We start from the raw sequence: 17,039 nt of genomic DNA, 5'->3' as shown, positions 1-17,039 counted from the left end.
TCTAATGAACATTTTTTTAAAGCAAATGGAAATAGATGAAAATTTTACCAGCATGTACAAAAAATCAAACATTTCTTTTACATTTTTTGTTTAAATCTACCCGTTTATAGAAATTAATTAGTCATGTACATATATCATATTTTATCAACAATACTATTTAATTATGATTACATATATTTAAATAAAAAACTATTATAGTACTTTAACTATTTCATCATATAAAATATAAATATACTTTACCTTATTATGAGCAAGTTATACATGTATAAATCATTTCATGTCAGTTATTCCATATAGACCTTTTTAAAATACGATTTTCCGTAGCAACGAATGTTGCATTTCGCGCAAACGCATTCTGCGTAGGGCAAAAAGCAATAACGATGTCGACAGTTTATCCTAATTTAAGGCTTTAATAGATGCGATTTTATGTTAAGTCACCAAAAATATTAATTTTGGTCTGACTTAAGGCGGTAAGTACTGAAAACGTGAATTTATTTTTAACACATCTACGAAAATGTGCGGGAGTAATAATTCAATGGTCAAAACTGGCACACACATGTCTTTGTTTAAGGTATCATTAGACGACTTTTCCATCAGTAATTAAAATTGAAACAGCAGGGTGTTAAAGACAAAATTTTATTACCCCTGTATTACATAATATTACACAATTTGTATTGTACACTTCCTTTGAATAACTGGATGGGTCAGACGGCAAGTGTCAAACAGATTGGCGCGCGAACGTTTGTTCATTCAACCGGGACGTTTAAATATCATGATATAGTTAATAAGTTACGCTTATTTAAATGGTAATTTATGTAACTTTTAAATAATACAGATCAATGTTTATGGATTTTGAGAAGAGAAAAATTGTGTGACGTGCATTATTAAAAATAACATGTATTACGAAGAAGCGGATAAAATGTGTGTTAAATCTTTTCCAAACAACCCATCTTAACTTCTCAAGATTTTGAAAAAAAAATTTAAATCTATTTATGTGACTTAACCTCATATATACGCGACACAATGCATTTTTGACCCCCCTCTTTTAGGCCTCAAATAGTAAAAAAAATGTCCTATATGGCCCCAAACACATGTTTTCGTTTGAGAAATGTTGCTCAAAAAAGTGAGCACTTTTTCAACGCCGCCCTCCATCCAAAAGATACATTAGGGTGTTGCCAGAAGAGGATGTGTCCCCTTCTGTTTGCGGGGTTTGAACCGATGCGGTAGTCCCCCTCATCGCCAAGAAAATTTTGGACTTATGAGATGCTAAAAATAACCCTAGGTCGATCATAAGGTAACGTGTAACCAACGCTGAAAAGCCTTTGACTCTATCCCAATCCCTTGAGAAGTTGCAGCACTTTGAAATAATTTCGGATGCAAAAAATCAAACCAAAATAGTGATTTTTGGCAATTTTGAGATGTCTCCTCGTTGCCATGGTAACAGGAAATTTAAGAATGAGCATGTCGTTACACAGGCAATGGTCCAGTCAACATTTGTGCCAAGTTTGATTAGTATTGAAGCATTTTTCATAGTTTCATAGCAGTTTGAACTTGTAACAGGAGGCTTTTCAATGAAAACGGCCATTTTTCACAATATGCTCATGAGGGAAAGGGTTAAACAAATTTCTGTTTGCATCACAGGCAAATCGGATAAAGGATTTAATCAGGTATATTGAACACTAAAAATGCATTATCTCCTGTTCTGATATTTTTTCTGAATGATAATTAATCTCAATTTCATGTTATATAATTTCTTTTGTTTTTAAATGAACTATTTAAACAGCAAATAAGTTGACTTTTCATTTGCTAATATATATATTTCCACATCTTCTTTAATAAAAATGATCTCAGTGTCAGGTCCGTGATCGTAAATTCTTAAACAAGTATATTTTCCATGCCTTTTTATGGCATTCTTCGCCACAAAGCTATAAAGTCATCTTTTCTATATTTGTTGAAAGATGTTTCATATAATTTTCTACCGTTTACCTTGAACTAACTCGGAATTTTCTATGAAATTCTACTATATTTCTATGTAGGGCGAAGCTTTTTTTGCCCTACGCAGATTGCGCATGGGCGAGAAAATTCTAATTCCGGTCGTTTTTTTTCATAGCAATGGACCGCGTCGTAAAAAGGTCTATATGCCATAATCAAAGTAACTGATTTTGAAATTTGGTATCGCAGGGAGAGTATGTTTTCTTTTAAAAGCTTTTATCACGTTACACTCAATCAATGAACGTTTTGTCCGCTTTTTGAATGTTGTGTAAATGTTTATCCGGTAACTTGTTAGTCGCCGGTAGAAACCGGCGACTATATTTGTAACAGTTTCATATTATACCTATGGTAGGAGAAGGCCTTAAAATCTGTAAATAAAAATGTATCAATTACTGAACAATTAAAGACTACAATTGTTTTCAGTAATCTCAAAAATTCAAACATACAATAACGTTACTCAATGAAATGAAATATTCAAATATTGGCATCTTAAATAGCATTATTACAATTTTTATAAAATGAATTAATGATGTATCCCTATGGATAAGTCATTGAATTTTAGGGATACTTTTACTTATTTCAAAGTGTCAAGCGTTGCTACTTTATGTTAAATAAATCATGCGTGATATTTGAAATGACACTTTTAATTATTCGGTTGTTTATATCACATGAGACATATTCTATTTTATTTTTTTATTTAGTTATAAACTTTTTCTCCCTGTTTCTTTGTAAGAATCACGTGACTACACGTTGTCTGTTATTGTTATAAATCTAATAATAGTAACAAATGCCTGATAAGACAGACATACAGGTAACTTGTGAATGGTTGGCACAAGGTATAGAAGCTGATAAAGTGCAAATCAAAGTAATTTTGTAAATAATTACAAAATCTCGGTATGAAGGCAGGGGGCCGGAATCGTTTTGGATACACAGAGAAAACTAATAAACTATCTTTGTGCTCATAGTTTATCGCACTGAAAGGCAATTTTAAAGCGTTAACTATCTCGTATGTAACGATATATCGTATGTAACATTACGACGGGAATATTGATAACTAAATTATATATTTTTTCGATAGCGCGTAAGAATAATTTTGTTTATGCAGACACCAATTTTACATTAGAATTGCATTGTTTTATGCAATAATTAAGCATAATTATATATTTTCACTGTCACTTTGCAAATATTCGATGATCGATAATTATTTGTCGGTAATTATCGGATTCTGAAGTAAACTGTATGGTACAACGGTATAATATGTATAAGTTGAATTACAGGTAGAATTACAAGCATTTCATTTGCTTTACAATCCCCTATGACAAGGTGTTAGATTTTCAGTTTGTTTCAAATTGAAGACTGTCGGTTCAATAAAGTGATTTTTTATGTTTCCTTTTTATGATATCTTTTTCTGTATTTTGCATAACTTGACCATTTATCAAAATTATGAAATAAAAAGTGCTAAAAATGAAACACACGATTTATCAACTGATGTTTCATATACAAAGTTAAAAGATATAATAAAAATCAATTTAGGAAAACTACAAACAGGATTTGTCCAAGATTCGAACATGCGCCTACTAAGTGACAACTTTGTCATACTTACCACTAGACCATCGAGCAGTATTGATATATACATGTAATTATACTTACAATAAAATTGTTAACATTAATCATAATAAGTTATGAAAACTAACGAAACAGCTACCGAAAATTAATGAGTCTCGGGTAAATACGTACTGCCAAAAAACTTGCTTATTTAATAATGATAACAGTTTCTTGACAAAATTGCTCAGCAAGTTTGCTTGTAATATGATGTTTTATTATATTAACATAACGTAAATTTATTGCAAAAAACTCTGTTTCAAAGTTTATAGCAAGAAAGATATAATTGTGGCAAGTACATGAAAACGTGTTTATGAATAAACATTACTCAACTTGTTGTTCCTCTTTCTTTATACTCGAACCATTAAACTGATATTTTCTTTTATTTATACAATCATATTTCTATCCGGCGACTTGATGCTTTAGCATCAAAAACTCTACTTGTTACATACTGTATAGATAAAATCGAGGTTTTACGCATGCGTAAGATGACTAACTGAAAGGGAATATTTACCTCGCACTTATACCTTTAGAAGAACCGAAAAATGCTTCCTAGATAGTTCTGCGCAGTTGTTGGAAATAAAAGAGAAAGCGTTACGACACGAAATTACATTAGGTCCGTTCTAGTTGTATTTGTTTTTATGCGGTACGCTTCAGTCAATGTCGTATTGCGCCTGTAGTCCGACACCATGTGTCTCAGTGTTGACACGCTCGTAATCGATTATCCTTATGCTTTGACATTAATTAATTATATCTCGTTTAAAAGTTTAATAAGCAAAACAACAACAACAAAACATCAAATTTGAGCATAAACATAGTATATAAGACATTAAAGGCATCAGACCCATTACAACAACTAACCAAAATAAAAACATTCTGAAGAGTCCATTACCAAGAAAGTTGAAATTTAGTCTTGATGTGTAAAGCTGATGTATATTAAAGGATATAAATCTATATATTATGAAATATTTTTATAAAATTTATCAACTGTAAAAATTATATTGGTATTATTATATGGTTAATTCCCGAAAAGGTTATAACATAGAATGTCTCTGTTATCTTATACACATGAATATTGTATGCAAACAGAATAAAATGTTCCAGAACAAAGTATTAATCACTATTTAATGTAGGGTAATATCTCTTCAGTCATGATTTTGTGCATGCATCATTTGCTTTTAAGGAATTATCTACCATGTTTATTTCGTACAAGCATTTTGGAGGTATCTTCTTTTTTAATTATTTTATGTTTTACTATTACCACGGTACATGTTCCTCCTTGTTAATTTGTGTCATAATCAGTAGAATTAATACAAACACAGAACTTTGATTGATAATGTCTGGCAGAGCCAGACGTCTTTGTTGTGTAAGAATAGATTATGATATAATCAAAAGATTAACCAAAACCTTCAGATACGCTTTCATATAAAAAATTTTTTGTAGCAAACGTTATACGTAATAGATGACACAAAGTTGGACAACAAAAACCATCAAACTGTCCAACCAAAGGAGGAACGACAGACCGTGAAAAGCAACGAAATCGAAAGAGCGACAATTTGAATTGTGACATAAAGATTACATTTACAATTTACAAACAAAACTATACGATAATTTTGAACGCGTGCATGTGCCATTCGCAGTAAAACATTTACATTTACTTTTTTTTCAGGTATTTTGTAATATTTTATTTAAAAATGCATTCAGTATTTTTTTGTATTACATGCAGCCTATTTATAGCTTTGTACACGTTGAGAAAAATTTGATATAATCTTATGTTAACATGTAAAGTTATATTAAAAAGAATAAATAAATAAAAAAATATATTAAATAAAAATATAAAAAATAAATAAAGCAAGAATGTTAAAATTAGTGTCACTATATACAGATCTTATCTTATCTTATCTCATCTTATCAATGTATATAAATTTTATCACAAACTGTTCATAAGTAAACATAAAGTTCAAAATAAAGTTATGATTACCGTGTTAGTAATACATAATTAATGATCACTCTTGTGTGTTAAACTACAAAAACATTTTGATTTGTTAAATTGATAAATTAAATTCAATATATAAGCTAAATTTAACATTTAAGCAATACATAGTTAACATATACTTCGATATGTCGAACTAGTGTCCAAACTGGGATTTAATTTATTAAGACATTCTATGACTTAAATGAATACATAGTTTGAAAAGAAAATACAAACTTAAAGTATTTTTTAATTCAATTTATAAGTTAAAATAAACATTTAAGCACTACATAGTTAACATACACCCCAATATGTTAAACAAGTATCTTAAACAGGGATTGTCTTATAAAAACATATTTATTAGGTACATGATGCATAGTTTAAAAATAAAATACAAGGTAATTTTAAAATTAATGTATACATTATAATTTATATTTAAACAACCCATACATGTAGTTAACATACACCCCAATATGTTAAACTAGTGTTGTAAACTGGGATTGTCTTAATGCTTAAATATTCACTCTATAAGATAAAAATCTACTAAATTGTTAATCGTTAATGCATAAAACTTGACAATGTTGTCAAATTAAATCAATTTCAACAAAAACGTTATATCCACATATTTAACATACACAATAATGCTGTAAATTGGAAAGTGTTATAGACATAATATCACTGTGTTACATACGTAGTCAATTTAGGGAATGATACAACGTCAATAAAATGTAATTATGTTCAAATTGTGATATATGTTATTGCTAATTTATATTTAAAATACATCACAATATGTTTAAATGTTGTCGTAACTAAAACAACCACATTTATTTATCAACAAACATGTGTTAAAATAATAATGTATAGTATTTAAATTTTTACAAAGAAACTCATGATTAAATAAATAACATAATTATGTAAATAACACTTTTGATATTAATATTCACACTAGGATTGTAAACTTGTTCATAAATAGTTACCATCTCATTAATTCAGTTGTACTGAATGAAATGAATATAATTCTTTAAAAGCTTCAGAAGTATGTAACAGATTGATAAGTCTAACTAATGGACCTTTTAAATGCCTATAAAATAACCCATACGATTTGTTACATGTGGTATTAATTAACACAGGTACTTAAACTACGCTGCACTACAGCATGCACAGTGATGCTGATTTATCTTATCGACTAACATTACATGAGTTCATTGATACTATCAACAGTGTTTTGTAATATTGTAATGATTATCATTTCTGTATTGAATGCATTTGATGTATTGAACTTGTAGCCGATATCGCAACTAGAAATTCCCCCCAAAAAAATTAATATTAAAAAACAATCATTTTTGAAATTTTACCAAATTGATATTATTACAATCAGTCACTATATAAAGTGTGTTTGTCAGTATAAAAAGGTGTGTTATTAGTATTCTTTCGTCTTTTAAATGTATGTCTAAATGAATTGTCTACTTATTACCATACAACCCAATATGGCAACAGTAGGTGAAGTTCACAAGATATCACAGATCAGGTTTCAGTGTCTTAAAGTTGTTCTTAAAATCCAGAAAGTCTCACAAATGATATTGTGTACATGATATATAAACTTGTCAAGCTCCTTAAGGTGCCTCATGTATTTTACCATGTATTTATATGAAAGATGTATGAAATGGTTCACGCTCAAGAAATGTTACAAAAATTGTAATATCTGGAGTCAGTTTGTTTTTGTATCAGTTTTATTGTTGTAGAGATCGGTATTTGGTTTTCTTTGTCTTTTATTTTTTGCATCCAAATACTGGAATGTAAGAACAGTCATACAGGTGTTTCTATCCTTCAGATTGTTTGTGGTAACGTTTAGGTTTTCCTTCCTTTACAACTGATTATTCCCTTTATGTGGATGTCCTTCTTTAATGTTTTTGTGGTATAATCAATACAATGGTACTTCCGTAATTTTGTATTTACTAGTAGTTGTAAGCAAAGTTTGTAGATTTTCTTCAAGGCTCTCCTGTAAAATAAATGAGAATGAACGAGTACCTTGTTCTTCTAACAAAAACATCAATTCATTTTCAGGGGTATATTCCCTTAACTGTTGTATGCATGTCGGTAGTAAATTGTATTGAAGTATAAAGGTCAGTCATATTAATATTGTGATAGTAAAAAGATATCTAATAATAAAGTGGCAATGTACATATAATGGTAATCTGACATAAAATAGCTGATAGAGGTAATAGAATTAACATGTTATTTACAAAAACTGATTCCATTTTAAATCAAAAGAACTTTTTGTATGTGATCGATAAATGTTCATAATTCACAATGTTGAATTGGCAACCTTCTATAATGATATATATATATCAATAACATTATAGTAAGAGAACCAGTATGTCTTCTATCAAACATTGCAAATACAATTTGCAAAAATGACCAATGGTCAAATTAATTTAGCTTAATTTAGGTCAATTCTAAATGCAAGTTTTATAACTTGAATAGAAACAATACACACTTTCTTTCACCTCTTCGGGTACATTCTACGTCTACTAATTCTTTACAGATTGGAAATCACAGTACACCTAGACAAACACCATCCGTCGTTCTTTCGCCATTAAACTTTTCATATGTTAATTCATTTTATATTCCACGATCCATTAACTCTAATATTTTCAATAATTCTTTACGCATTAGGCTTTCTCCTATAAAACATACCATTCTTAAGAAATATAATATCACACATACTAATTATCCTCATAGAGCTAGAGTGTATCCTTCTATTAATAAGTGTAATTCTAAGAGGTGCGGATGTTTTAACTTTTTATCGCACAGGTCTACAATAACCTCTAATGTAAATGGGAGAACTTTTAATATTATTTTGAATGCAGATATTGACTGAAAGGCAACTCATTTTGTTTATGTTTTAACTTGAAACACCCCTGGGTGTGGCATACAGTATGTTGGTCAGACAGGACGTTCTCTTAAAATTCGATTCCGTGAACATTTTTATAAAATGAGAAATCGCACAAAATTTACAACTTTTCTATATCAACATTTTCGTAAAGATGGTCATTCATTTAAAAATGTTTCAATTCAACCAGTGGAACAAATAATTTATGATTCTGATGCTTCTGCTAGTTTTAAAGTTAAAGTTAGACACTTAGCAGAATTAAAATGGATCAGGAACTTACAAACGCCTTTCCCACTTGGCCTAAATGACAATATTTTTCAACAAGGTAACATCTCTAAAGATCCAAACATTGATATATTTTCTATTCTGAATATTCGTAAACGTAAATCCCGATCTCACGGAGTACGTAGAAATGGCAACATCAAACGTAAATCTAAAATTACCCTGTCTGTCACCGACTTAAATATTATCTTAAAACACTCTGGTAAACATGCAATGTTATCACGTCTTACTTCCCTTTCATTATCATCTCTGAAAATCTTAGACGCGGAGGCAGATAATATAGTTATTCAAACAGATCCTTTATATACAGCAGCTTATCTTATTCAAAGTTATACTCAGCACGTCTTAAGACCTCATATCGACAACACTTCTGACCACAACAGGCATTTCCTAAAAGTAACCTTTCTTAATAAAGGTATCGATTCCATCGATTTACCAAGTATTTTTCGTGATAAACGTGTCACTAATTCAGTTCCTTTATACTTCAAAAACTCCGAGATACCAATTATTTGCTATAAATATAAGAAACCTGTTAGAAATATCATATTTAATTACAACAAAGTGGTTTCTGACTTAGATATTCAGTCTAATACTCCAACAACTTGAGACTGCAATACTTCTAAATTCTGTAATTCAGATTTTGGCCATATAATCACTGGTAATTTTGATATAATTGCAGACAAAAGAATTCGTAACTTATTCTTGAAAGGACCTAAATACAGAATTCCTTCTGAGATTGATTTTAATGCTTGTCGTGGTCAGATTGCTGAATCTATAGAGGATTTTTCGGTCAAATGGTGTCGCCGTGAAAATGCGGATAGTAATGCTCTAGTTACATGGAAACGTAACATCTTTAAAATTATTGATTCACGTATTAATTTTTATCGTGGAAATGAACATCTTTTGCCACCTAAACCAAGACTTACTTTAAGACATCTGAAAAAAGATATTCTAGCTTTTCATTCAAAATTTGTTTTGGTGCCAGCGGACAAGGCGGCTAATAATATTATAATTGTTTGACGAATCCATTACATTAACGTTTTGCATAAGGAACTAAATAGCACTAATGCGTATTCTAAAACCTCTGCCTCCGAAAAAGACATTGTAAACAATCATATTACTAATATTTCCAATCTTAAAGTCCAAATTAATGAAAAAGAACTCAAACTTCCTATTATGTATTGGATTCCTAAATTACATAAAAAACCTTACAAAGCCAGATTTATTGCTAATTCTACATCTTGCACTACAAGTAAACTTTCTATTTTATTGACGTCTTGTTTGACTGCCATTAAAACACATGGTAATTAGATATTGTGATAAAGTCTATGAAAACACAGGCAAACATCTCTTTTGGTCAATTAAAAATTCTGGTGAAATCTTGGATAAATTCAAAATTAATAACTTTCAAGCTTCAACTGTCAGTACATACGATTTTTCTACACTTTATACAACTTTGCCACATAAATTAATCAATGATAAACTAATTTCCCTAATTCAGAAAACTTTTGCACGGGAAAAAGTTACCTTTCTAGCATGTAATTCTAACAAAGCTTTTTTTACTAACGGTATTGTTAAACATTATACTATGTGGACCTGTGACGAAGTTTGTAGAGCACTCTCTTTTCTTTTAGACAACATTTATGTCAGGTTTGGTAATACCCTATTTAAACAGATCATAGGAATTCCTATGGGTACTAATTGTGCACCCCTGGTCGCCGATTTGTTTTTGTACTGCTATGAAAGAGACTTTATGTTGAGTCTGTCTGAAGAGAAACAACAAGATGTTATAGTCGCATTTAATAATACTTCCAGATACCTTGATGATATTTTTAATTTAGATGATCCTTATTTTAATCAAATGGTGTCTGACATTTATCCGCATGAACTACAACTTAATAAAACGAACTCTTGAAATTTTAGTACATCATTTTTGGATCTTCATATTACTATAAACAAAAATTCTATTCACACGAAAATTTATGATAAAAGAGATGACTTTGACTTTTGTATAGTTAATTATCCACATTTGGATGGAGACGTACCCCATGCAACATCTTACGGGGTTTATGTTTCTCAGTTAATTAGATTCGCTAGAGCTTGTAGCAACGTAAAGGATTTCAACGAGCGGAATATTTTTATTACCAGCAAGCTTCTAAAACAGGGCTACCGCTATCATAAATTACGGAAATATTTTACTCTATTTTACAATCGTAACTTTGATTTAATTTCTAAATTCAATAGTGATTTAAAAACTCTTCTGCGACAAGGGATTAGCCAGCCTGGTTTTTATGGCGATGTGGTTTACAAACTTCGTAAGATTTTGGGTCATGGTAATTTTTCTGCTGTTTTTACTAAAATCATTAAACGTTTTATTAAAAGAGGTTTTGACCCTACTATTTTAAGACATACTGCATGTTTAGTGTTCAACCCTTTTACAGTTGGACACTACGCTTTCCTCTTTTGATTGCATCTGACGGACCAAGTGGGAGACCCTATGATGGATAGTTCGTAAAGCCCTTTGGGACTGAATTGTCTTAATGTTCGTCTTCTGCCTTGCTTCGTCGGGCCCTTGTAGGTGATTTTCTTGTTGCTCTGTCTTCCTTTAGGACATTGAGTACTTTTGATATGGTCATTGGGTTTACTTTTATATGTTTCTACATGATCATTTTAGTGTTTTACTTATTTAACCTTTTGTAACCAAGACAACTGTTAGAATTTCACTTGGCGGGGATTCATTTTATTTACACTGTCTCGTTTATAGGAACATGATGGAGCTAAGAGCGAGGTTTGTTGCACCATTAACCGGTTTAAACTCCCCAGCAGTCATTATTATGCTGCTGACCGTTCCAAGGCGGCGCCCCACTGTGTTCCTCAGATGTATGTCTATGTTGTTTCATACTGTTTTGGTGACACTTTTGATTGTGTCCCTTGTTGTTTTCTCGTCTACGGTAAGTATCTTCCCCATTGCCTCTAGTTTTTATTTCTTTGATTAACCCCCCCCCCCTTCCCCCGGTCTCCTGTCCCCTTCCCCTTTGTGGGCCTATTATTATTTTCTTTGAATTCCTAATCAGTTACAAATTATTTATCATTTAATGATTAACGTGTCGTTGCCCTGTCCTTTTTATGTTTGGGGTCCGCCTGGGCTCCTTGCCATTGGTTCTTGTTGCTGGGTCATGTGGGGGTTGCGTTCATTGAACGCCGCCTTTCCTTGTTGATCTTGTTTATCATATTTATGCTCACAACCGTGTTGTTTGTGCCGTGTGGCGGCTGTAAAAAGTCTCCCCGTAAATGCAATCAATGTTGTTATATTTTCATCCTCAAGGGATTGTTCGGCGTTCAGTGTCGGTGTCCCCCTCCATGTCCAGCCTTCATAGACTAATGGTTTATATTTATTTCCACTTTATTATATTTTTATACCCCAAATTTTCTTTAATCTTACCCTTTTGCAGGTTCTGTGTACACTGTGGCACTAATACTCTAGTCTCGTTACTTTAATATTGGTGCCCCACTGGACACGGAATCATTTTATTACTACATATAATTATGAATAACTTGAATAGAAACAATACACACTTTCTTTCACCTCTTCGGGTACATTCTACGTCTACTAATTCTTTACAGATTGGAAATCACAGTACACCTAGACGAACACCATCCGTCGTTCTTTCGCCATTAAACTTTTCATATGTTAATTCATTTTATATTCCACGATCCATTAACTCTAATATTTTCAATAATTCTTTACGCATTAGGCTTTCTCCTATAAAACATACCATTCTTAAGAAATATAATATCACACATACTAATTATCCTCATAGAGCTAGAGTGTATCCTTCTATTAATAAGTGTAATTCTAAGAGGTGCGGATGTTGTAACTTTTTATCGCACAGGTCTACTATAACCTCTAATGTAAATGGGAGAACTTTTAATATTATTTTGAATACAGATATTGACTGAAAGGCAACTCATTTTGTTTATGTTTTAACTTGAAACACCCTTGGGTGTGGCATACAGTATGTTGGTCAGACAGGACGTTCTCTTAAAATTCGATTCCGTGAACATTTTTATAAAATGAGAAATCGCACAAAATTTACAACTTTTCTATATCAACATTTTCGTAAAGATGGTCATTCATTTAAAAATGTTTCAATTCAACCAGTGGAACAAATAATTTACGATTCTGATGCTTCTGCTAGTTTTAAAGTTAAAGTTAGACACTTAGCAGAATTAAAATGGATCAAGAACTTACAAACGCCTTTCCCACTTGGCCTAAATGACAATATTTTTCAACAAGGTAACATCTCTAAAGATCCAAACATTGATATATTTTCTATTCTGAATATTCGTAAACGTAAATCCCGATCTCACGGAGTACGTAGAAATGGCAACATCAAACGTAAATCTAAAATTACCCTGTCTGTCACCGACTTAAATATTATCTTAAAAAACTCTGGTAAACATGCAATGTTATCACGTCTTACTTCCCTTTCATTATCATCTCTGAAAATCTTAGACGCGGAGGCAGATAATATAGTTATTCAAACAGATCCTTTATATACAGCAGCTTATCTTATTCAAAGTTATACTCAGCACGTCTTAAGACCTCATATCGACAACACTTCTGACCACAACAGGCATTTCCTAAAAGTAACCTTTCTTAATAAAGGTATCGATTTCATCGATTTACCAAGTATTTTTCGTGATAAACGTGTCACTAATTCAGTTCCTTTATACTTCAAAAACTCCGAGATACCAATTATTTGCTATAAATATAAGAAACCTGTTAGAAATATCATATTTAATTACAACAAAGTGGTTTCTGACTTAGATATTCAGTCTAATACTCCAACAACTTGAGACTGCAATACTTCTAAATTCTGTAATTCAGATTTTGGCCATATAATCACTGGTAATTTTGATATAATTGCAGACAAAAGAATTCGTAACTTATTCTTGAAAGGACCTAAATACAGAATTCCTTCTGAGATTGATTTTAATGCTTGTCGTGGTCAGATTGCTGAATCTATAGAGGATTTTTCGGTCAAATGGTGTCGCCGTGAAAATGCGGATAGTAATGCTCTAGTTACATGGAAACGTAACATCTTTAAAATTATTGATTCACGTATTAATTTTTATCGTGGAAATGAACATCTTTTGCCACCTAAACCAAGACTTACTTTAAGACATCTGAAAAAAGATATTCTAGCTTTTCATTCAAAATTTGTTTTGGTGCCAGCGGACAAGGCGGCTAATAATATTATAATTGTTTGACGAATCCATTACATTAACGTTTTGCATAAGGAACTAAATAGCACTAATGCGTATTCTAAAACCTCTGCCTCCGAAAAAGACATTGTAAACAATCATATTACTAATATTTCCAATCTTAAAGTCCAAATTAATGAAAAAGAACTTAAACTTCCTATTATGTATTGGATTCCTAAATTACATAAAAAACCTTACAAAGCCAGATTTATTGCTAATTCTACATCTTGCACTACAAGTAAACTTTCTATTTTATTGACGTCTTGTTTGACTGCCATTAAAACACATGTAATTAGATATTGTGATAAAGTCTATGAAAACACAGGCAAACATCTCTTTTGGTCAATTAAAATTGTGGTGAAATCTTGGATAAATTCAAAATTAATAACTTTCAAGCTTCAACTGTCAGTACATACGATTTTTCTACACTTTATACAACTTTGCCACATAAATTAATCAATGATAAACTAATTTCCCTAATTCAGAAAACTTTTGCACGGGAAAAAGTTACCTTTCTAGCATGTAATTCTAACAAAGCTTTTTTTACTAACGGTATTGTTAAACATTATACTATGTGGACCTGTGACGAAGTTTGTAGAGCACTCTCTTTTCTTTTAGACAACATTTATGTCAGGTTTGGTAATACCCTATTTAAACAGATCATAGGAATTCCTAAGGGTACTAATTGTGCACCCCTGGTCGCCGATTTGTTTTTGTACTGCTATGAAAGAGACTTTATGTTGAGTCTGTCTGAAGAGAAACAACAAGATGTTATAGTCGCATTTAATAATACTTCCAGATACCTTGATGATATTTTTAATTTAGATAATCCTTATTTTGATCAAATGGTGTCTGACATTTATCCGCATGAACTACAACTTAATAAAACGAACTCTTGAAATTTTAGTACATCATTTTTGGATCTTCATATTACTATCAACAACAATTCTATTCACACGAAAATTTATGATAAAAGAGATGACTTTGACTTTTGTATAGTTAATTATCCACATTTGGATGGAGACGTACCCCATGCAACATCTTACGGGGTTTATGTTTCTCAGTTAATTAGATTCGCTAGAGCTCGTAGCAACGTAAAGGATTTCAACGAGCGGAATATTTTTATTACCAGCAAGCTTCTAAAACAGGGCTACCGCTATCATAAATTACGGAAATATTTTACTAAATTTTACAATCGTAACTTTGATTTAATTTCTAAATTCAATAGTGATTTAAAAACTCCTCTGCGACAAGGGATTAGCCAGCCTGGTTTTTATGGCGATGTGGTTTACAAACTTCGTAAGATTTTGGGTCATGGTATTTTTTCTGCTGTTTTTACAAAAATCATTAAACGTTTTATTAAAAGAGGTTATGACCCTACTATTTAAGACATACTGCATGTTTAGTGTTCAACCCTTTTACAGTTGGACACTACGCTTTCCTCTTTTGATTGCATCTGACGGACCAAGTGGGAGACCCTATGATGGATAGTTCGTAAAGCCCTTTGGGACTGAATTGTCTTAATGTTCGTCTTCTGCCTTGCTTCGTCGGGCCCTTAAAGGTGATTTTTTGTTGCTCTGTCTTCCTTTAGGACATTGAGTACTTTTGATATGGTCATTGGGTTTACTTTTATATGTTTCTACATGATCATTTTAGTGTTTTACTTATTTAACCTTTTGTAACCACGACAACTGTTAGAATTTCACTTGGCGGGGATTCATTTTATTTACACTGTCTCGTTTATAGGAACATGATGGGGCTAAGAGCGAGGTTTGGTGCACCATTAACCGGTTTAAACTCCCCAGCAGTCATTATTATGCTGCTGACCGTTCCAAGGCGGCGCCCCACTGTGTTCCTCAGATGTATGTCTATGTTGTTTCATACTGTTTTGGTGACACTTTTGCTTGTGTCCCTTGTTGTTTTCTCGTCTACGGTAAGTATCTTCCCCATTGCCTCTAGTTTTTATTTCTTTGATTAACCCCCCCCCCTTTCCCCCGGTCTCCTGTGCCCTTCCCCTTTGTGGGCCTATTATTATTTTCTTTGAATTCCTAATTAGTTACAATTATTTATCATTTAATGATTAACGTGTCGTTGCCCTGTCCTTTTTATGTTTGGGGTCCGCCTGGGCTCCTTGCCATTGGTTCTTGTTGCTGGGTCATGTGGGGGTTGCGTTCATTGAACGCCGCCTTTCCTTGTTGATCTTGTTTATCATAATCATAGTTGCTTATCAAGACTTCTGCTAAAATTATGTAGACTCACATTAAATTATATAAAATTTAGACAAATATGATAGAAAAAACATCTGTTTCCTAAATAATATGCAAACAATAGTCTATGCAAAAAATGACTAAAGCCATCTTTTATACAATTTAATGCTTTTAATCATAGCATTAATGTTGAATTGAAACTTTCTATAATGATATAGTGATAACATAGTAGTAAGAGAATCAATAGGTCTTCTATCAAATGTGCAAATATAATTTGCAATAATGACCAATGCTGAAATAAGACCTTTTAATTCTTAGTCATAGTTTTTTTTTAATTTCTTTTTTTTTTTTTTTTTTTTGATGATTCAAAAATATTGAAGAAAATGACCAATTATATTGTTAAATAGTAAAACATAGAGTTGGAGTATGCGTGTCTTGTTGCAATTTAGACTTAAAATCAATTTCCTTTGAGAAATGTTTACACAAATTATAAGTGGTTCAATTGTTCTCCTTTGATAGATATAGGTAGAATTCTAAATTTATTATATACAAGTATATTCAATCAATCGTAATTTATCTGTTTTTAAAACGAATTGAGTTGCAAAATCAATGAAGTTAGATACATTGTTATAAGAACATATAATTCTATCCATTTTACTCACATAACTCTAATCGTGAATGATGTTCAAGTATCTGGAAATTAAGAAGTTCAAATCATGTTGTCTGGGAGGATTGGCGATCATTTCAGCTACCATCGATGTTAAATTGTCTGTATACATATCTATATCTAGTAATCCATTTATCTTCTAATCTTATTTTAAAA

Source organism: Ruditapes philippinarum, unplaced genomic scaffold (assembly GCF_026571515.1).
Source record: "Ruditapes philippinarum isolate M1 unplaced genomic scaffold, ASM2657151v2 ctg228_1_1_1_1, whole genome shotgun sequence".
Classification (NCBI taxonomy): domain Eukaryota; kingdom Metazoa; phylum Mollusca; class Bivalvia; order Venerida; family Veneridae; genus Ruditapes; species Ruditapes philippinarum.
Note: the sequence above shows the minus strand (reverse complement) of the source record.